The sequence below is a fragment of the Ambystoma mexicanum genome, chromosome 14 (genome assembly GCF_040938575.1).
Source record: "Ambystoma mexicanum isolate Mex_15411 chromosome 14, UKY_AmexF1_1, whole genome shotgun sequence".
Classification (NCBI taxonomy): domain Eukaryota; kingdom Metazoa; phylum Chordata; class Amphibia; order Caudata; family Ambystomatidae; genus Ambystoma; species Ambystoma mexicanum.
The window spans coordinates 117,756,918-117,779,559 of NC_090940.1; positions in this window are offsets into that span (position 1 = coordinate 117,756,918).

Here is a 22,642-nt window from a genome sequence, read left to right on the forward strand (position 1 = left end):
GAAAAGTGAAATACAAATGCCGTGTAATTCAGTCCTACGTTTTTACCCACTGCTTCTGTCAAAATGGCCCTGTCTAATACAATGCATGCCATTGCACCCCCATTCACTAAAATGAGTCAAAGCTGAAGGTGTGCACGCGTTGAAAGGATCAGTGGGGAGAAGGGTAAAACATGGGGTCGTAAAGCAGTGGCTTCTAGCATCATCACGCTGGTTAGTGGTCGGTCATCTGCGCCCGAATACGGTTTACTCTGTCTGGTGCGCGTCATAAATTCCTCAAACTGAAACCCAAACTCAAACTCAACACAGAGGTGGAAATGGCTTCAAGCATCATCATAGGGGTGGAATGGATACACCTGTCTTCCCTCGAATGACACCTATGCTTTTATTGTCCCTACAGTGTTCGTACAATACAACTACAAAACAAAGGGTGGATAGCTGCACAGGTAAAGCGCTGGTCTGTGATATGTCAACAGCCTGCACTGTGAGACAGGACCGACATAGCTTGCATTCTTCAGAGGTCTATAAGTCAACCTGTTGATATTACAGTTGTAAGAAGCTGGAGGATTCTGGAAGGAAGTGCCAAATTAGAGTGTCTGGCACAGCTGTAGTGAACGCACCTCTCCTGGATGAGTAATTGTGGCGGGCCGCCCCTTTATTTGCCTTGGCCCACACCTTTGCCTCAATGTGAACTGGAAACATTAGTGCTATTTGTATCAGGCCAAGCCAACAGCGTTGCCAATGTATGGGAAAACGAAGGAAGGCCAGGAAAGAGTTTGCCCCCATGGCGAGAACAGATGGTGCTGCTGCCAGGCAGAGAGAAAGCCAGGAGGGTGACAGAAGGGAATAGAGCAGGCTGCAGAGCATTAAACAATATTCTACATGATATGATATGTTATTTATAACGCGCTTAATACACAGAGGCTTCTGAGCGCGGACCCGGGGATCGAACCTGTGTTGCTCTGTGTCGTCTTGCTTCCAAGGCGAGCACTTTGCCACTGAGCTATCCTCCCGAGACAATAAACATTAGCATTTAGAGGGGGGGCAATGGCCGTCTTTAAACTTGCACTTAACATACCAAGTGCCTGGAAGTCTTCAGTGGGAGATCTGCTCAACAAACCTTAATTCCCTCCAAATAAAGTCCATCTGGCAGTAAGACCATCACCACACTGGAAACTAGACTGGCTTGCGAAGAGAAAGCTAGGAAACGGTCCTTCTCAAGCTACGCTCCGCTCCTCTGGAACTCTCTCCCGGTGGCAAAATCCGTGCTGCTCCAAGTCTCCTTCTCTTTAGGAGAGAACTGAAGACCTGGCTCTCCCAGCAGCGCCCGGGTGTAACCGAGGTTACGGCCGTCTTGGGAACGCCCCAGCCATATATTCTGCTCTGACCGTTATTGCTAATGTTGACTCCATGACTCGTTACATTCTCGCTACCAGTGTTTTGCTTTATGACCTGTACTGCACACTGTTGATCTTGACCGAGGCTTGCACTACACAAGTAGTTAAAAATTAAAATGAGGTGGATCACCCTTCAAAAATTTGAGACTGCACCCCCTTTAGGAATGCAAGAGGTTGAGGGACCTATCCTAGGCCCGGTCCTATAGAGTTAGTTTGTGCATAAGGTCCAGTATGTGGATAATGATATCCTGTGGAGTAGACTGGTGAGTCGCATGCCGCCCACTGTAGCAGTCGCAGTGGAGAGCTTCATTAGTGGTCTGAAGGTGTAAACACTATAGGTAAAGAAGATCACCTACTCTGCTCTTCATTTTTTCTTATTTATCTGGAATGCTTGACTTTTAGGATTGATATTGAGATTAGATTTATGTATGTAATTGTAATTATGATTTTTTTTTCTTACTTTGTAAAAGTTGATTATATCAGCTACATGCAATAAATACACATTTAAAAAAAAAATACAGGTTTGATTTGGGTTCTCTGGTTCACTATTCCTTTCTGTATTTGATTCTTCTGTGATTTAATTTAATGACATACTAATAAAGAGATTTAAAAAAAAAAATACAGGTGAGGGTGTCAGCCCCCACATAGACCCCTGCTAGCAAGCAGTTAAACCTTCATTTATTTCTATTATTTGTAGCCCCCCGCCCTCCTTCCGGGGGTGGACAATAAAAGGATACTTCTCCCTCACCAACTGCTGTTTTTTTAATGTTGCCAACAACTTCCACAGGGGCATGTATGCCCCGTTTTCCTCTGTGAGGGGAAGGGGTGTTGCAAGGTCTGGAAAAGACCCGGGGGTACGCTCATTTTGGGACTGTCGGGACTGGGGGCTAGCTAGCCTTTTTGGTTGTAATCCCTGAGTTTCTATCCCGTGCTACAACCAAATATAGCTATAGCCCCCTCAGTCCCCCGTGGTGAGGGGTTGGCCTGTGGTGAGAGGTTTCACCGTAGCAATCCCTCGAGGGGAGGGTGGCTAAGGCAGCCGTTGGAGCAGACACACCAGAACTGATCCTTAAACATCTTGCGGAGTGGGTGCAGCAAGAGAGTTGTCACCACCAGCACCTTGTGGCGGTGCAGAGTGTGCGTGCGGCGAGTCCTTACCAGTACTTCTTTTGTGGGGCTGTTATTTTTTAGCCCCGGCACTTATTGTCTTGGACTCACTTTAATTATGAAGTGGTGATCGTCAGTGCATCCATCAATCAAAGTGAGCAGGTGCAAGCTGTGGTGTAACCCCAAATATGTCGACATTGTGGGAAGCACCTATGGTTGATGGCAGCAGTGGTGTGGAACTGCCCACCCGCAGTGTCACAGGAGTGCTAGAAAATGTTTGGTCCATGGGACTTATTTTTTCACAAATTAAGCACTTACGAAGTGTTTGGAAGACAGTTAAGGGACTGCCTGAAAGAAAGGTGGCAGGGGTTCTGCTTACTCACTCCACAGAGGGAGGGTGATCCACGATTATAACATATTGTGCAAACTTCCAGGTCAGCCTGAGCACGTGCACAGTGTGTGAGAGAACTGCCACTCATACTTACACTGTGGGCCTCATTACGACCCTGGCGGTACGGGGTTAACAGCGCCGTAAAAGGTGCCGGCGCCGTTAACCCAGTACCGCCTCATTACAAGGTCCGCTTGCGGGACCTGGTAAGTAACGCATGGTCAAACCGGGCGTGCTTACCGGGTCCCTCAAGGGGAAGAGGGAGCAAACAACGGGCCAACTCATAATGGCCCGTTGTTTGCTCCCTCTCCCATTCCCATTCAGCCCTATGGGGGCTGAAATGGGAATGGGGAAGGACCGGGTCCGGGTCCTTGGAGGGAGGAATTACCGGGCCTTCCGAACTCGCAATGGCCCGGTAATTCCTTATTCCGTGGACCTGGACGCGATTTCGGCGGCAGCCATGCCGCCAATAGTGGCATGGCTACCGCCGAGGTCATAATGAGGGCCCGTGTGTTTAAAGGTGCACTCAGCACTTCGCACATATGTATATTAAACTGTGAACCTTCCTATCTCCCAGCCGGCAATGCGTGAACGTGCTGCTTGGAAAGAATGTCAAGGGACGCCTGCCTGCTTGGCCGGTTCAGGGCGCTGGAGGACGAGGGAGAGTCGGAGGGGAGTGCGGGGCAGGATTCATTTGTCTCAGCGACTGCAGCCCCGTCCTCGGGTGATTGCACAGGTCATGCTCACATTATTGAATATATACTGCAATATAGCCACTTGAGGTTCTACGCCAGAGGAATGCGCAAGGTTGCCGGTTTAAAACCCTGATTATGCCGGGTTAAATGCAAGGCCTAGGAGGGGGAATGTTTCCATCTCCGCCTAGTTTTGCACTGAGTGGAAATAGCTCACCGGTCATAGCGCAGGCGCTGGGATCTTAACCTTATTTGCGGCTTCCAGCATCAGCTAGAGAAGTACTGCACGTCTATGTAGGGGTGCACTGAACTTTGGCTTGGAGTAAGTATCCAGCCAAATTCCGGATGGAAAAACAGCTAGTCGCTCTGGGTGAAATGTTTCTTTGTATCTAGCCAGGGGCGTCGCTAGGAGAGGGGGTGGGGGTGCTATAGCCCCGTGTCTTTTGGTTGTAGACCCGGATAGAAGCTCAAGGAACACAACCCAAAGACTAGTTAGCCCCGAGTCCCGACATTTTAGCAACAACCCTGTTTCAGCTTCTGCCGATTTCTTTGTTTTCTCATTTGATGCAATTTAAGAACTCCGGGGTCTGATTCTAAGTTCCATGTAAAATAAGAAAAGTTTAATTCTGCCATTGAGTAACGCTTTTTTATGTGCTCCTCAGTATGTGCCGACATTTATAAGTAAATAACAAGTGTCATTCCATTCTGAAATGACGCGTTTCTTATCAGAGAGGCAAAAATGGAGTGTAGATTGCAAAAGAAAATGGAATTTAACATTGTTGCTCATTTTCAAAGTTCCAAAAGCGCAAATGTGAGAGTAAAAGCAAGGCATAAGGCATTCACGCCTCGCTTTTTTCACTTTGGGGCATTTTCATTTTATTGGAAAGCAAAGAAGTGACACAAAGTGGAACTAATGTGTTGTCGTGCATTCCGTCAGCACCTTCAAATACTAGTTTAGCACCAGCATGTGTTTTAACGCTGCCATTAACTAATGGATTTCTATGATATCCGCCTGCATATCGCACCTGCTAAAAGCTGGCGGATTCCAAAGGAATCGTCTGTGAATACCGCCTGCAAAGTATCATTTGCAAGCAGCATTTACAGGTTTTAAAAGACGAGAGACAAATGAAAGAGTAACATTGATATCTCCTGTTTTGACCCTTTCATGTAACAATCCGTTTTGTAAACATGTAAAATTTGTTTGACGCTTTTACTTACCACCCTGATTTTGGAAACGTGTAAAATGACATGCGGGGGAAACACGGGCAGATAAGTGCTAATGTTGGAGAACCCCTTCATGAAATGTACACTTTTTTGTTGTGACAGGATTCCTGACAATATATTAGGCTAAGGTGCATGTGTTTGTGTATTGGGGAGCATAGTTTGTTCATATAAGATGCCTATGGGGAAACTTGAAGAATTCACAACCGGTAGTGGAGAACAGCAGGTCTGAGGTGGTCACTTATCCGCCTGGCAGAGTGGCATGCCCCCGTCTAGGAGGTTCCATGTCATTTCATAGCGGGATTTTTTTTGCTGGGTTTTTACCGCGATTCTTTTTACGAAAAAAAACATCAAATTTTTTTACATTATTTTTGGGGGGACCCCCAATACCCCCATTTTCTTTAATTCGCATTTATTCCCAAACACCTACACCCTATATATATCATTTACTAACCCCCCCCCTAAAAAATTAGCCTGTTTTTTAAAAAAAAAATCATGGTAAAAAACCCTGCGAAAAAACATCCCGCGATAAAAGGACGTCGTACCCGTCTAAGAGGCCTCTTTGTGGAAAATCATGTTAGCAAATCGCTCCAGTTTGTCTTTGGACCAGTCTGCCAGAGGGAGTACCGAGAGATATGTGTGAGGATACTGTTTATCGACATAGGTAGCTGTGCTATGATATGTTATGATAGGTTATTTATAACGCACTTAATACCCACAGGTTTCTAATCGCAGACCCAGGGATCGAACCTGTGGTGCTCCATGACATCTTGCTTCCAAGGCAAGCACGTTGCCCCTGAGTATTTTTTTTGCTGTATTAGCAAAAGAGACTGAGGAGGGTGTTTGGTAATTAGAAGACTTTCCAACAGGTGGTCTGCATCCTCCAGGTCAATAGGGTTGGGGGCAAGTTGTTACATGTCAGCTAGTGCAAGACGCGGCCTATATTTATTTAGCGTACAATTAATATATATAGGGGGAACTACTTGAATTAAATTCCACATTTAATACATTTCAAAATGTATCAGGGTGCTGGGGAAGTAAATACACCTGGTACTTGGTGTAAGAAAAATACATACAAGAAATTGCCATGGAAAACTTTCCTTATCACTTTCCCTGCACAACCTTTATGTAAGCATGTCAACCAATGACTATTCAAAATATACTAAATATTTCATTGAATACATTCGATAGAGTTCAATTATCTAGATTACATTTTATTTGCAATTAGTATTTTAAATATAGGATTCTAAAACAGTTCTTTAAGACACAGTATCAACATATTTATCAAAATAAAATTCACAGTACGTTCTTAATCTTCAATAGACAACTAAAAAAGTGACAAAATAAATTCAATAAGGTATTCTTCTTTCATTCAATTTGAACTCTAAATAATTTTTGTCTCAACACGTTTCAGATTCGTAGGTCCTTCTTCAGGACAACATCTTTGCACAACAGATAACAGGATTCTGGAGGGTGCATGTCCATCAGGTTTTGTGGATAATGGCAAGCCCTCCGCCAAGCATCTCTTGGTGGGCCTGGTGATGGATGTTGTAGCCTGTGTTGGGATAAGGACATCCAGGATACATGTGGAGGTTGGGGGTGAACCATATCTCTGTGATAAAGAGTGCATCTTGGTTGTGAATGGTGATGAGGTCAACAATGTCTGCTGCATGTAGTACTGGCAAATGAGCATTGGTGAGCATGAGGCAGCATTTGTGTTTTGGAGGTGGAGTGTGGGTGGTGATGAGAGGGATGTGCATGAGGTTCTGTGTGTTGAAAGAGCGTGCAAGCGGGGTGCAGAGGTGGTGTTTGCATATGTCAGGCCCTAACAGGACCAAATAGGAATTGCCCTCTTCTTTCTCTACCCTTTTTAATTACTCGGGCAAAAGACGCCATGTGATCTAAGAGTTAAGAAAGGGGCGGGGTTAAGCATGTGGCTGGGGAAGAGGTCACTTGAGCTAGATCCACTTGCACGAGGTGACGAAGTCCAAATGACAAGATGCTGAAAGGGGCGTGGTTAAGCATGTGGCTGGGGAAGAGGTCACATGACCTAAATCAAGTTGTACCAGCTGCCCAACTGCCTGCCTCTGATTACTGATCCTAAGGATAAAGAGCTGTACCGCAGCTCAGTCCACAGGCTTATGGGTAAACTCTACCCACTCTGTCCATTCCCACTACTCTGGTAGTCAACTTGCTACTCTCCAACCTTACAGGGTGCCCATTTATCTCTCCGTAGGAAGCCAGAGTGGCGATCCACCTGATAGAAAGGTAGACACTGCTTTGTACATCTGTCTCTCTGAACCCTTGCTATGCTTCTTATTTGGCTCACTCTATGAGTAAGGCTAATTAAGAGCTATAACCTCCCACTGAAGACGGGTTGAAATTCTCCACAATGCTGGATACCAGGCATCAGCAGGCAGAATTACTCTTGGGCCTGGAATTCGTTGGAGGGCACTCAACCTCTCTTAGCATGGCCTTCGGTTGCAGCCAGTAGGCATATCAGCATTCGGGATTGGCAGACTGAGTCCCCCCAGAAGACCACTGCCCTCCATCTTGCCTTCCATGTCTCGAGGTAGTTTGGGGAACACTTAAAGGAGATGGTCTGTTGGGTCCACAAGAAGGAGAAACACTCCAGCACTCACTGACACTCTCAGACAAAAGCAGAAGCCATGTTAAGCCATCAAAGACCCCCGTATGCTACTGTTCCCAGATCTCAGCCCTCTGCTCCTCCGGGGAGGCCGTGGTTCAGAGATCACAGCTTCCTCTTCACCCAAGACATTCAAAATAAATGCAGTGGCAATGTCGCCACTGATGAAAGAAAAGGAAGAAGGATAAAATGGGAGAGAAGGTTCAGTTCCCCACCATTCGTGTGAGGGTTTTGGGCCATGTTGGGTCAGTGTTTGTGGGAGCCCGGTAGGCTAAAGGCAGGAGGGTGGAGTAGTCTAAGATAGACACAGGGACTGCTGTGCTGATGTAGGCATAGAGTAAAGGTAGGTGGAGTCAGAGGTGGGGTAGAATCCCTCCGCACATACTCCTCCATGTGGACAAGGCACTGCTCCTGGCAGCTCCACAGCCCAGTCAATGCTATCTGGGACTCAGCATTGCGCAGGCGGGGCTCCACCATCTAGCTGCAGAGGGTGGCATTTCTGCATGGCAAATGGCAGATCACAGCAGTGGCGCTACAGGCAGCATAGTAAGGAGCCAGGCTGTGCCTGGAGGCCTGCTCTTAAACCAAGAGAGAACCTTCGTAGCTTGGGAACAGGCCGCTGTTGGATCATTAGCTGTACGTATGTGATGTGTTGTGTGACAGAGTCACATTGGAGGAACTGGGGGATGAGGAGTGTGGGTTCCTGGGGCTGGGGACGGCCACTTGCTCCGCAATGCTATACGCAGAGTCAGTGGATGTCATGTCCTCCAAGACCCCCATCGCATCCCAGCCACACTTGTCAAACTGTCCTTCCCATTGTCGCCTCAGACCTTGGAAATGTATTCAGGAAGGAAGGTTTGAAGAATTCAGGTGTTGTTCCTCATGGCCCCGCTACTGCTGTACTCCCCGAGCTACGCATTGCTAACAACCTGTGTCTGCATGGGTGAGGACTTGGCTGGCAAACTCTGTGCGTGATCACATACCACCACAGACTGGAGGAGCTTGCCCTCAAACCACAGATGTGTGGAAGGAGATCACCATAGTAGTGCATCTGGAGACCATAGCGGGACAGCTCAGCAAAACAAAAACAGTATCTACTTTCAAAATGGTGGCCAGTGATCTTGAAACTTCAATGCACAGACATGGTGGATTTTCTGCTCCGCCATCAATTTCATGCGATGGAAATTTAGTCTGTATGATCCCAAACCAATCACAGGCCCGTTCCAAACTTGTGCACAACTGTTACGCAGCCTGCAAACCCATGGCAATTAAAACCAAAATAGGATAGGACAAGGGAGCTAGCCAGAGAGAAACAGGCAGAGCAGTACAAGGAGGAGATCGGATGGAGCAGAGGGAGGGAGCGACAGAAGAGAGGGAGAGAAGGAGTGGATATACAGAGGAAGAAGAAGTGATCTACAGAGGAAGGAGGAGAAGCAGTGGGTGAGAAAGCGACAGCGAGAGAGCGAGGAGAGAGGAGAAATGTCAAAAGAAAGGAGAAGGGAAGGAGTAGAGTGATCGGGAAGAAGGAGAGAGAAGAGAGGGCAAGGCAGTCGGAGAGAAGGAATGTGTGTAAGCCATTGGAGGAAGGAGGACAGATGTCCGAGGGAGATAGAAGTGTAGTGAGTCCCGAACTGCCCATTTTCATCGTAGTATTTTTTCCCACCAGGGCACCTTCCCCAAACATGGCACGTCAGTATTAGCGTTCAGTGAACAGAAGCAGAACGAAGCCTGGTCGCGGTACAGCAGTGGCTGCTGGCTGAGATGGTAGGGAGTGAGGTTGAGCTTCGGGGTTAGGGCATACCTGCCTACATTTGTATACAAGAAACCTGGGGAATGACGTCACCGAAGCCCGCCCCCTTTTCGGGAGACGCCCACCCTCCTGGCCACTTTTTCTACCAAAAGAATTCCCAAACCCTACATCAAAAGACATCAATATGAGCGGGATTTCACTCAATACTTTCTCTATGCCCTCACCTTCAGGTGATTGGCCACTAGCTCTCTGTAGCCAATCACATCGGGGTGTGGGCGACATTTCTCAGACAGCCGGAAATCCCAGAAACTCCATGCTCTTGCCCGGAGACCTAGAGAAGAGCATAAAAACACTAGGTAGGTATGGGTTAGGCTGTGTAGAGAGCATGGTGTGGGGAGGAGGTGGTGGGACGGAGGGGACATGGTGCTGGAAGTGAGTATAGTGGCATTTTAAACCCTGCACCAGGAGGGGGGCCCTTAACTTGTGGATAGAAGCTAAACTGAGGGCCAAGGCGAGGCAAGAGATAGGGATGTAACTGAAGCAGCATTTAAGACAGCCGTAGTTGAGAGAAGGTACATATGAAAAATAATAGGAGGGGAAAGAATAAGTACCATGGGTTCTCTTTGTTTATGTTAAAAACTGATGGGTAACCCCTTCAGAACACCTACGAATTCCAGGTGAGTGAAGTAAATAACAGAGTCTAGGAGTAATAACACAAGACCTGGATCGCCCCTATGAATCCTAGAAAGACAATGAGCCAAGAAGGAAATGGTTAGGAAATAACATACTCCAAGACCATGTGTGACTGTTTTTACTGCCTGCCGATGGAACTGATGCAACAGCGAGAGGGAAAGCCTGAGGACCAGGGCCCTAAAGAGAGTTAAGAACCCTGTTGACTACCATGCTGCTTATTTTACTGTTTCCATTTTCACCTGGGTTGCTTCTGTCTGCTCTAATCCCAGTTGTGATACAAATAAACCAGGATAAAACTTCAAGTTGGTCTCCAGTTATTTGTTGATTCCTTGGCCATTACGGTTGCTAAGATCCGATCTAATTTTGGAATCGCAGCTTGTACATTTGTGGGAGTCGCTATTTCCTCCTCTAGAAATCTCAAGAAGTTATGTACAGCTGCCTTCCGGTGTGCACCCCCGAATCCAGAACCAAGGTTTGTATTCACTTACTACCGTGGTTTGGATCCCCTCCTGAGTCAAGATTAGACGGACTTCAACGGCGGAACCTGTAACTTAACATGGTATGCAGGTGTCTATGATCTTGGGATAAGGAGATTTAACCGCAGGAGATTTCATCGAAGTTTTATTAACCGATTTTTCCCATAATGTATGTGGGTGTGGGTTTAGGCTAATAATTAACGTAAGAGGGTTAAGGGGTGGGTGTGGGGTTCTCCCCCCGCATATATTTGTGGCAAAATCTACCAGTAAAAAAAATTGATTAAATGTTGTTGAGCAGATCACATGATCTCTTCCATTAGTTGATTGGTGCCATTATCCTACATTCTCTCACAGGCGTGCTTTGGTCTTCGCAATGCTTTGGTGTCCCTTGTCTGCCAATGGAAGGACCCTTGTGATCAGGGATGTAGATGTGGCTATCTATGCTCCTCTGAGAAGCAGGACCTCTATTGACCTTGACAGTTCATGGTGGAAAGTAGCCATAGCAGCAGGCACAGCTATGACGTCCATAGTGGTGCTCCTGATGGAGCAAGGTCCTCCAGTAGCCTGTCTCAAGAGTCAATAGCATGACTTGGGGATGCATTCGCCCTGTTATGTCACCATCTGGATTTAAAGTAGATGTAAAGTTTTAGGGACCACCATGTCACAATGGGCAGATGCATTCCCATTTCTTAGCACCTCCGGAGGAGTCTTAGTTTGTTTGTTTGTTTGTTTATTTATTTATTTCCATAGGTCACCTGACCCTGAGGTATCTGGGCGCTCTTAAAGCAAGGTAATAGTTACAGACACAGGCATTATGGGTAATACATTGGTCATACATAGTTGTTACATTCGAGTACAAATTATTACAGGTGAGCATTACATTACAGGCATAGGTGATGTACTGGGGTTGCATTTACATGAGTGTATTGCTAAAAGTGGCTAGAATACAGACAGAGCAAGTGCAGAGAAACAATTGATAAGGAAGTAGTAATATCTTGGATATTTCCATGGGTTTTTACGCTGAGGTTCAAGGCTGTGAGTTATTGTAGTTTAGTTAAGCTAAGCTAAGTAAGCAGGAGATGACATTTCTCCTGACGTTGGTGAATACCTGAATTGATTTGATTGCAGGTGGGAGGGTGTTCCACAGTTGGGCGTCCATGACCGGGAAACTGCTCACCCCAGATATTATTAAGTTATATTTTGGGATTACCAAGCAGGATGTGTTGGAAGATCTCGTAATCTGCGTGGATGATCTCATAGTGAATTTTTCAGTGAGGAAGTGTGGGGCTGTATGGTTCATACAGTTTAGGTCTTGTGTGTTGGGAAAGAATATCTGCTGGGTGGTTGTCACCTCTGTGATATTGACGTTCGAAGTTTTGGACTCACTTCTGAAGTATTGACGGCTTGATTTGGGCTGTGGTACAATGCTGTGATACAAACAAGGAGCTGACCTCATCCCGGTAAAAATATTCTTCTTATTATAACACACACTATTTCTTCCCGTATGGTACTCTGCGAGCAGAAGGCTTAAGACTAATTCACCTATAAACCAATGAATATTGAACCCAAATACTCTGGATATCTGATTAATTTGATATCCCAGGCTACCCCAAAGCATCCAGTGTTGCTGCCTTGGAGCGAAAGACAATACATAAAGGAAAATACTGTAATAGCTCAGTGGCTATTTATTAGTTTTACAGTTGTTGTCTAACAAATGAACATGATCTCCCAAAGGAGCATTTACAAAGATGATACTTTCAAAAAGAAGCAGTGGTCATTAAAACTAGGATTGATCTCTTTGTAAACTCCCATCAGCTGATCCTCCAAGTCACAAGGAGGACTTGACCGCTGGCACTGGTTTGGAACCATGTATGCCCTGGGCTCCAAACCTTAGGACTTGACATTTGGTCCTTTGGCCGTGTCCACAAACACACCAGACTCTGGTGTGGGTCGCATTTGGTTGCTTTGCCCTATCATACACAACCAGGACGTGTTGGGGTTTTTGCTTTGTTTTTCCTTTCTTTTGTTTTGCTTTATTTTTCATTAGATAGACTGTTCGTTCAGCTATACACCTTGTGGATGGTTTGTGTTTGAAAATGTTTATTTCTTGCCAACACCCGAGTATATGTTCTATACTATCTGATGTAATTTATTGTGCATTTTAATGACCACTGCTTCTTTTTGAAAGTATCATCTTTGTAAATGCTCCTTTGGGAGATCATGTTCATTTGTTAGGCAACTACTGTAAAACTAATAAATAGCCACTGAGCTATTACAGTATTTTCCTTTATGTATTGTCTTTCGCTCCAAGGCAGCAACACTGGATGCTTCGGGGTAGCTGGGATATCAAATTAATCAGATATCCAGAGTATTTGGGTTGAACATTCATTGGTTCATAGGTGAATTAGTCTTAAGCCTTCTGCTCGCAGAGTACCACACGGGAAGAAATAGTGTGTGTTATAATAAGAAGAATATTTTTACCGGGATGAGGTCAGCTCCTTGTTTGTATAACAGCATTTTTGATGCCCTTAGCCTGACCTTCCCAATACATAGGGCCTTCTATAGATGTATGTGCGTATACATATGGAAGTGTGTGATCCCCACAGTACTTTTGTGACTTCTGTCTCTATTTGGGAGAACCGTTGTCATTGGGGCTTAGCACACTGATTGTTTATGCAATGGCGTAAGACTTGCCAAGTCTATCGGTTTAGATAAGAACGGCAATAAGATGAAATGGGTTGGCATTGATGATGGCTTTTGTGACGGGTCTGTGACTCAGTGGACTAATGCATCCACCACAGGGACTATGGTTTGACCTCATGGTCACAGGTTCGAATCCCAGCAGGTCCACTCAGCACTTCCTCTTTTCGAGGTCGATAAAATGAGTACCATTAAGTTGGGTGACAATAAACATCTGTTATCTGTCAATGGCATCAAGATGCCCCTCTGGGGGTGAACGCGTGCTCATGTGTGTTCTTCTTAATATCAACGTACACCGTTGCCATGTCTACCATGAGGGGGTCTTTCGGGAGACTTCCTGGTGGCATTCAATCCGGGCCAGATCAGGTTACACAAGGTTCCCTGAGCGCTGCTAGCGGTGGGGTGAGCCTCTCACAGTGGCTGGCCATGTAGAGGAAACAGTGCACCTGGGCCGCTAGTTGAAGTGGCAGATTCTCTGACATGTCCCTTACTATCTGTTTCTCAGCCCTGACATCTTTGAATCTGAAGACCCACTCACACAGAGTACTCAAGCTGCTCTTTGATAAGCTCACAGTCTTTCAACATCTGTAGCACAGCTCCCAGCCTTGGCGCGTGCTCTTCTTCAATTTAGGAGTGTGGCAGAATGGCACTGCTCAGGTTGATGATGCCAGCAAGGATGCCTAGTGATGAGGGTTTCGTATCTTGGAAGACTTCCCCAACACATGCTCAGTTTGGGGCAAGCTACATTCTGCGGGTGCTGTGCCCCTTCTCTTTCCCCAGAGCTTTGCGCGGTGGTGAACAGGGAGTCAGGCTTTCCCTTTCTTCATGGTGTGAGCTTTGACAGTCCACTGGTCTGGCAGCCTGATCTTCAGCAATTCATTCTTCTCATCAGGCGGCAGTGTTGAACCTGGGATTTATGTTGTAAGGAAGGAACTAAGAGTCAGTGACGGAAAAAAGGAACTTATGACAGTGAGATTTCCACCAGAATTTGACAGTTGGCACTGACTGAGAGGGCCTTACAGAGCATTGGGGAGTGAACCCTGAGGAGGTTGTAATTCAGGTAAGGGGTACTGATAATGTCCCAGGAGTAGGGGGTGCCTTTTCAAAACCCTTGTGTCTTTCTCACCCTAGGTGGGGAAGGAGCCCACACAGTACAATATAGCATAGTTGCCAACATGATCCATTCCAATCTGCAGGTGATTATCCAGTCCAGTTTTTTTTCTTTGCATTCTAGGACTTCTAGCCCGGGTTTTATAATGGGAAAAGGGGAACTACAAGTCTCAGAATGCAACGACAAAAAAACAAGACTGGATAAGCACCTACAGAATGGAATGAATCCTGTTGGCAACTATGAAGAGGTATGCCCCTGCTGTAATCGTGTGGCATTCTGGTGTCAAATTAACCTTTCAAGAGTGAGACTTTCCTGGAACCTGTCCCAGATATAGTCTTGGCGAGCTTTAGGGATCAGTCATGAGAGAAAGATTTGATGGTCTGACTACAGAAGTGTCATTAAGGCGAGGAATATTTTACTTTTCGGTTTGGGGGCACAGTACCTTTCATTTCTCCCTGAATGTATATGTATAAAGGGCGTGGGTGATGCAAGACCCCATAAGCATCCACACAGCTGTTTCCAGCCCTGTAGTCATTACATGGTGACATGGTAGTGGTTCAGATGCCTCACTTTTTCCATCTTTACTTATTTGTTTCTGGCCCACAGGGGAAGAGAGTAGTCACTCTAGAAAAATAATAACCCTCTGTGTGTTTATAGAGGCTCAAGGCAAGGATATATAGGATGGATCTTGCTTTTTTCATAAATGTCAGTCTCGTGTACCCCAAAGGTGGGGGGTTTCTTAAATACTGTTTGGCTTTGCTCATGGTCATTCAGGATCCTATTTAAGTTCCTTTTTTCTGTAACAGGTACCAGTAGCCCAGTGCTTAGCGGGTAACCTGGCGCAGTAGACAGTGTTAGCTTGCAGATGGGTCTCGTTATAGAACCGGCATGTGGCGTTATTAAGGCGAACTAGGATTTTATCACAGTTCCATGTGATTTGGCCAAACATTTGTTACCACATTTCTTTTTTACTGGTTGATTTTTCTTCAAATATAAGCTGGGGAAACCTCCCCTTAGCACCCCTACATTCATTATTACCCTAAACCGACACCCCATATATATTTGGGGCAAAATCTGATGAAAGAAATTCGATGAATTCTACTTCGATGGATTCTGCTGCGGCCAAAACTCCTGTTACCCCTCCACATAGAGATCACTTTGTAGCAGTTACTCTGAATTCCAGGAAAGAGCGTCATGTGCAGGAAGCACAGCTCCCGCGCTGGTGCATTTAAGGACACAACGCATTCATTGATGATTACAGGCACAAGGGGCCTCTGGGTTCCCTGAATGGAGACTTACCGGGTCATTCCAACCTTGGAGGACCCGGTATTTCCCCATTCAGGGAAGCCATCCCCATTCCCATTCGAGCCCCCATAGGGCTCAATGGGAATGGTGAGGGAGCTAATAACGGGCCTGTTATTAACAGGCCCGTTATTAGCTCCCTGGTCCCCTAGAGGGACCCGTTAAGGACATCTGGTCTGACCAGACGTTCTGAGCGGATCCCGCTAGGGAACCTCGTAATAGGGCAGTAAGGGGTTAACGACACCGTCATCCTTACCAGCGCCGTTAACCCCTTACCGCCGACCTCGTAATGAGGCCCAATATACCTTCCGGTGTATATTTACATGGGGCCTCATTACGAGTATGGAGGTAGCCATGGTGCTATTAGCGCCATGGCTGCCTCCATACCGGGCTCCAATACTGGGTTCCTGCAATGGGGATTTACCGGGTCATTCCGACATAGGAGGACCCAGTAATTCCTCCTTGCAGGAACCCATCCCCATTTGAGCCCCCATAGGGCTCAAAGGGAATGGGGAGGGAGGTAATAACGGGCACATTACAAATGGCCCGTTATTAGCTCCCTCTTCCCCTCGCGGGACCCGCTAAGGACGCCTGGCTTTACCAGGCATCCTTACAGGGTCCCGCAAAGGGAACCTCGTAATTGCGCATCCCGTAATGAAGGGTGCCGGTCCCGTACCAGCACCCTTTATTACGGGAGCGCCAGCCTCATAATGAGGCCCATGGTATGCATTGTTTATAAATAAATTATTGAGTCTGCAAGTTCATAAATAAAAATTAATTAGATACTGGCGGACGGATTGCAGTTTCAATTATCTCTGCGGTGCTTGTATTTATGTTTCTATATTACTATTGAGAGGGCTGAGGGGAAGCTCACGGTGCACCTATTGTTCAGTGAAAAAACATTGTTAAAGGGACCTTATGGTTAAGTTGCACTAATAAAAACCTATCAAATTCAGTGAAAAATGTTGTTAAAGGGACGTCATGGTTCAGTTGCCCTTATAAAAACCTATCAGATTCAGTGCAAAAACTTTGTTAAAGGGACGTTATAGTTACTTTGCACTAATAACAACCGATCCATATTATGTTACAAGTAAAACCAAAAAAAAAAACAGAAATTTGCCAGTTATGGTAAGCTAAGCGACCATAACTCGTGCCACCACTGTGCACTGCTAAGACTAACACCCAGTACATCAAAGATGACATCACAAATGTCATTGATGACATCACTTATGACATTAGATGTGGAATTTATATTGATAAAAAGTCCCTACAAGGGGTTGTGATTATAATGTTGGTAAAAAGATGTCAGGGGTGATTGGGAGACGTATCATGAATTACTTAATCTATTAAAGAATGCACTGCTCTAAACAACATTCTATTGCAGTGGTGTTCTTAGTACAGGAACCTAATCAGACATAAACATAGGCAATGGCTGCAGCATGCACCATAGAGGTACAATATTTATAATCTTGAAATGTTTCATAGTAAAATAATAAATGGTACCTTATCAGAGTTTTGAGTACAGTTAAACACACACTAACCAGATAATAATTCAACACTTACTACACACTTGTGGTACTGCAAACAATAAATATAAAGACCACAATGCATACAAATCAGAGGCACATACAGGGAAACTAAAGTAAACACAAAAGAAGCAGTATCATCAGAAACTGTTAATAACATAAACGTTGAAATTCATGTACAGAAATGATTGGTGTGTTTGAGGCCTGCTTATTACCCCATGTATATGCACCATGAGCTGAGACCAAACCTTAAGGAAAGTACTGTGAGAACATGTGAGAAAGGTAACGTCAAGATATATAGTACCTTTTGAATTTTAAGTTTCTGACTGTCAGTGAAGAAAAACACCTAGCCTAGATATGTCAGTGAACAAAAACAAGTGGCCCAGATATGTGATGTCATAAGTGATGTCATCAACAACATTTGTGATGTCATCTTTGATGTCCTGGGTGTTAGTCTTAGCAGTGCACGGTGGGGGCACGAGTTATAGTTGCTTAGCTTACCATAACTGGCGAACTTCTGGGTTTTTTCGGTTTTACTTTTAACCATAATATGGATCGGTTGTTATTAGTGCAAAGTAACTATAACGTCCCTTTGACAACGTTTTTGCACTCAATTTGATAGGTTTTTATTAGGGCAACTGAACCATAATGTCCCTTTAACAAAGTTTTTTCACTGAATTTGATAGGTATTTATTAGAGCAACTTAACCATAACATCCCTTTAACAAAGTTTTTTCATTGAATTTGATAGGTTTTTATTAGCGTAACTTAACCGTAATGTCCCTTTAACGAAGTTCTTTCACTGAGTTTCATAGGTTTTTACCAGGATACCCTTAATTTGTATAGATGTACCATACAACATACTGAACCCTTGGGCTCCATGCTAATAACGTCAGGGTCCGCGGACTGTGCGGCTGTTCGCAGACCTCAGGTAGCATCCACACTACCCAATAGCGTGGGGGGTTCTTTCACATTATGGTAGCATACAGCAAAGAAACTGAACATCTTTAAAGACCAACATATAAGTGAATTCAAAGAAACAATTAAATAGGTCTACAAACTCTGTACTTATAAAAGCAGCAATGCAATTGCACAGAGTGTGCAAAATAATGGAATGCACCAAGCAGGAAAATAACCTGTGCTTCCAACAGTATTACCTCAATGCTGCATTACATACAAACTGAGAAGCAGCTGTCAGTGGGACAAGTGCAAAGTACTGACAGCAGAACTGTACTACAAAGTGGTAAGTTCACTATATTTTTTCCTATAACTGTGCAGTTTGTTCTGTGTACAATACTAGTAAAAATTGTTTCTCTTTTTTAACACAGAAAGGGCAGCACCCTGGAGTGGCTTGAGGAAAATGTCCCTCATGATGAAATGAGTGAAAACAGTAACTCCAATGGTACACTGTGCAGTTTGAAAAGTACGAGAATTAATACACATTGCTTCACATGTTCCGGAAACATATTGTTTTCTTCAATAGTTCATATGGGAAATTAAGGGAATGGCCCAGAAGCAGCAGCTCCTCCACAAGTACATGGGCACATAGAAAACCAAACTAACAGTTAGCAAAATAAACAAGTGAGCCTGGAGGCGAAAATGGACCAATTAATTAACAGTTTTGGCGACTTAAAAGATTTTGGACAGAGACATATAATGGACAATATTAAATAACACTGCCCCACGTGCGCCTGTGCCCCTTCCCCGTGTCCCAGCCAACCATCCCCACAAATTCCCTGTAAGCAAAGACGTTATGATGAGATCTCAATCCCTTCCTCCCCTGATGCCCAACTTGTGGAAAACCCCAATTCACCTGTATATGTTTCCATTTCTGCTACCCCTTTCCTAATTGTGTGTATGTATGGATGTAAATAAAGTTGTTTGTGTATACTGTTGCTGTGTGTGTGTGTGTTTTCTTTTTTAAAAGCCCAGTTAGGAGTCCGCGGAGCGTGTGACTGTCCGGGACATCTGCATTTAATTAAAATGGAGGTGTCCTACGGACACCGCGCCTGTCCTGGAAGTCTGCATTCACAATGGAGGTGTCCGTAGGACTCTGCACCTATCCGCATGTCTGCAAAGCTGTGAAGTACCTTTAATTAGTTCGGTGGGAACCCACCCCTGTCCGGCGAACACTTGGGGCATGCGCATCTCTCCCCCCTGAGTCCTACGAATATCGTGCCTATCCAGCATGTCCGCAAAGCAGTGACATACTTTAATTAGTGCTGGGACCCCACACATGTCCGGCGGACACCTGGGCACATGCGCATCTCATCCGCTGGGTCCTACGAACACTGCACCTGTCTGTATCTGTCCGCCGCACATGTATCACACTTTTAATTAGTTCGGGGACCCCAACCCTGTCCGTAGGACACATATGCACATGCGCACAACAGATCCCATGCAATAGGTGTCCTGCGGACAGCCGTCCCATTCGCAAACGTCCACGACATCACCATGTGACCGCACCCACGCTGAGGGTCTGGGCCCCCAAACAGCAAAAAAGTGCTTTTTTGGCCAGTCCAAGGTGTTTTACTGTGAGACTTCACCCTTGAAGAGGTCCCAGACCATGCCCCTGGCGATCTAGACACTTTTTGGAACTTTCTGATCCCAGCTTGGGGTTCGAAGTGTCCGCGGAGCGAGCGACTGTTTGCAAACTGCTCCCCAGCACCCCTATAAAAGGCCACAACCCAGTGCTGCTCCTCATTCTGTTTTTGGATTTCCAGGACAGAGCACTTGGTGTCATTGGCATTGCTACTGCTGGACTTCTGCTGCATTGCTACTGCTGGATTGCTGCTCAGACAACTTGCCTGTAGTTGGCATTGCTAAATTTCCAGGACTACTGCTGTAGGTTGCTATTTAGCTGTTTGGCAGATTGCTGTGTTTCTGCTGTTTTGCAGATTGTTCTGTTCCTGGTTCCAGGTTACTTTTACTTGGATAATGGCATCCATCTCTATGTCTGCTGCTGCCTCTGCCTCAGCACCACCCGCACCAACACCAAAACCACCTTCCCAAGAGCCCAGAGAGGGGAACAGGCATGACGATGCAGACGAGGAAGAAGAGATGAGGTAGTGGAAGCCCCCACTACCAGCTGCCGACGTGAGTCTTGGGTGTGGAGGCCCAAGGCTAGTGCGGCCAAGGTTTGCTGCAATGAGTGGTACTCAGTTACGGCAAACATGGGTTGTACAGTTATGGGACTACCTCCATGCGGTGACACCTAAGATCCAGCCACAAAGCAGCAGTTTGGCGGGTCGTCCCCTTCGAACAGGGTAGTAGGATGAGTTCCACTACAGCATCCTCGACATCTGCTCCTGTCACCACACGGGAGACTCCTATGGGCAGAGGATTCCACCAGCAGCCTTGCAGGCCATACGCACTGCTGTAGATCCTTACCTTTCAAAGGTCACTGTTTTGCGTGTATACTGTGACACAGTACTCTGCAGGGGTGAGCAGTTCCGGAGTGGTTTCGAGGCTGCGGTCTGGACCACAGAGGAAATTGCCCCCTACCACAATGAGGTGCACCGAAAATCTTCCTCTCTCCATCTGCCCTTTCTTATCCATGTGGTTGGTGCCCCTTCCCTACCCTCCCTACCATTCCCTCCCTTGTGTGTCATATTAAAAAAATCACAAAAAAATCACAAAACACAAAAAATCACACAAAAGGCACTTTTCAGAGCCACATTTCACAGTTTAAAAATAGAAGTTCCAATGAAATAATGCAGGCCTACTGTGCTGTCCGCTGACTTCACAGACTCCCAAAGGCATGCCGAGGGTGGCAGCATGTAAACCCTTGCATTCTTTTCCGGGACAAAGTAGTGGCTCTGAAAAGAGCCTCTTGGTTTGTTTTTTTTGTTCTTGGAAGTTTTGAAGTGGCCAACACCTACTGCACACATGCTTCCTATGCTTGCAAGCACGGCTGCAAAGCATTTAATATATTGCGCAAAAAAAGATGATTGCCAGCATCAGTAAGATGGACGTCATCTCTGCAGAAAATGTTGGTGCTACGAAATGTCATGTTTTCATTGTGGAAGGAAGACATACCAACATCTCGCAAAAATGTGCAAACAGTCTTGTTGACATTGCACCTGGCTTTCTCCATTTGCGGACCAAATGATGAACAGCGCAGCCGCATCTGTCTTTGGACAATGTGCAAAAAAATCACTCGAGAGTTTGGAAACATGTCCATGACTTTCCCAAGTGCATCCTTCATCGCAAACTGCAGAGGGTTTCCAGTAACATGGCCTAAACTGTTCCCTCCATACCAGTGCACATCCACATGAAGGAATCCAAGATGTGCAGCCACTCCACAGTGATCTGCATACACCTGCAACCCATGTATCCACGAGTCCCCCAAAATCCACACACTCTGCGTCCTGAAAGACAGAGCCATTGCCATCTGCACTCCTCTCAGCAAACAGAACTTCTGCCACAGTCTCTCCTTGTACACCACACCCAGGAAACGTTATTGACCCATGCCATGGCCTCCACAGTCCCATTTCCATGCCTGCCATCCTCAAAAGCCGTGGATTTGGCACGTGCGATCCGCGGACTACTGTGGTGTCTGCGGACATATCATGCACTTCACAGGGGTGGGGAAAGAAATTTTAACCAGGGTAGGAGGTTTCCTCTTTAGTTGTGGCTCTGATAAGAGCTTTTATTTTAAAGGCACTTATAAACAAACACCTTTAGTTTTGTATTTTTTTGGGGGGGTTCTCTTCTTTTCCTCCTTACTGCCTTATATCAATCTCTGCAAAGCATCCCTTAGATTCCAAAAAAAATAAGCATTTCCAAGAATGGACAATGAAAGGCCATCTGCAGTAAAATAGTGCACACTAAGGGAGTCAATGTTGTCGTTGGAGACAACAGACATCTCAGCACATCACAAAACTATACCCATGCCTCTATTAACAATGCACCTTCCAACATTTTTCTGGGGACATTGGCGTTGTTCCATTGTGCTCTTGGTAGTATTTCAGAAAAAAACACCTTAGCACTAGATAAAAGCAGCATTAGTTCTTCCACCAACAACTTCAATACAAGAATCAAACTTAGGGCACTGATGTAGCCCAAATGCTCTCCTCCATAGTGCACCACCAAAACATCAGGACTACCAAAAGTAGCCATGTTTCTCCAAAGAGCAAGCAGTGCCTGCAAATTTGGACCAGGCACACTGCACCATAAAGCCTCCAGGCCTGGAAAACCAAGATCTGCAGAAACCCCTCTTGCCTTTGCATACCTCTCCAGATCACATAGAAAGGAATCTCCCACTATCCATACAATAACTCCAGCCATCTTCAGTACTCCACCAACACAGCAATGAAAAAAAGTATTACCCTCTCTTCCTGTAAAGCACACCCTTAACACCTGATTGGCTAATCCCCACAGTCCCATTTCCATGCCAGGTATGCTGAGAAGCTCCGGATGTGGCACGTGTGATCCGCGAACTACCGCGATGTTCGCAGATCTCGTAAGACTGTGGCGGCCCTTCTTCCCTTTCCACTTCACACTTTGCAGCACTCTCTCATTGGCTACTGGTAAGCAGTCCTACAACCATCCACCAATCACATCCAATATCTCTACATCTAACTCTATCAACTCAGTACAACACTGCAGATGTACTGTTCAACACTCTGAGCACA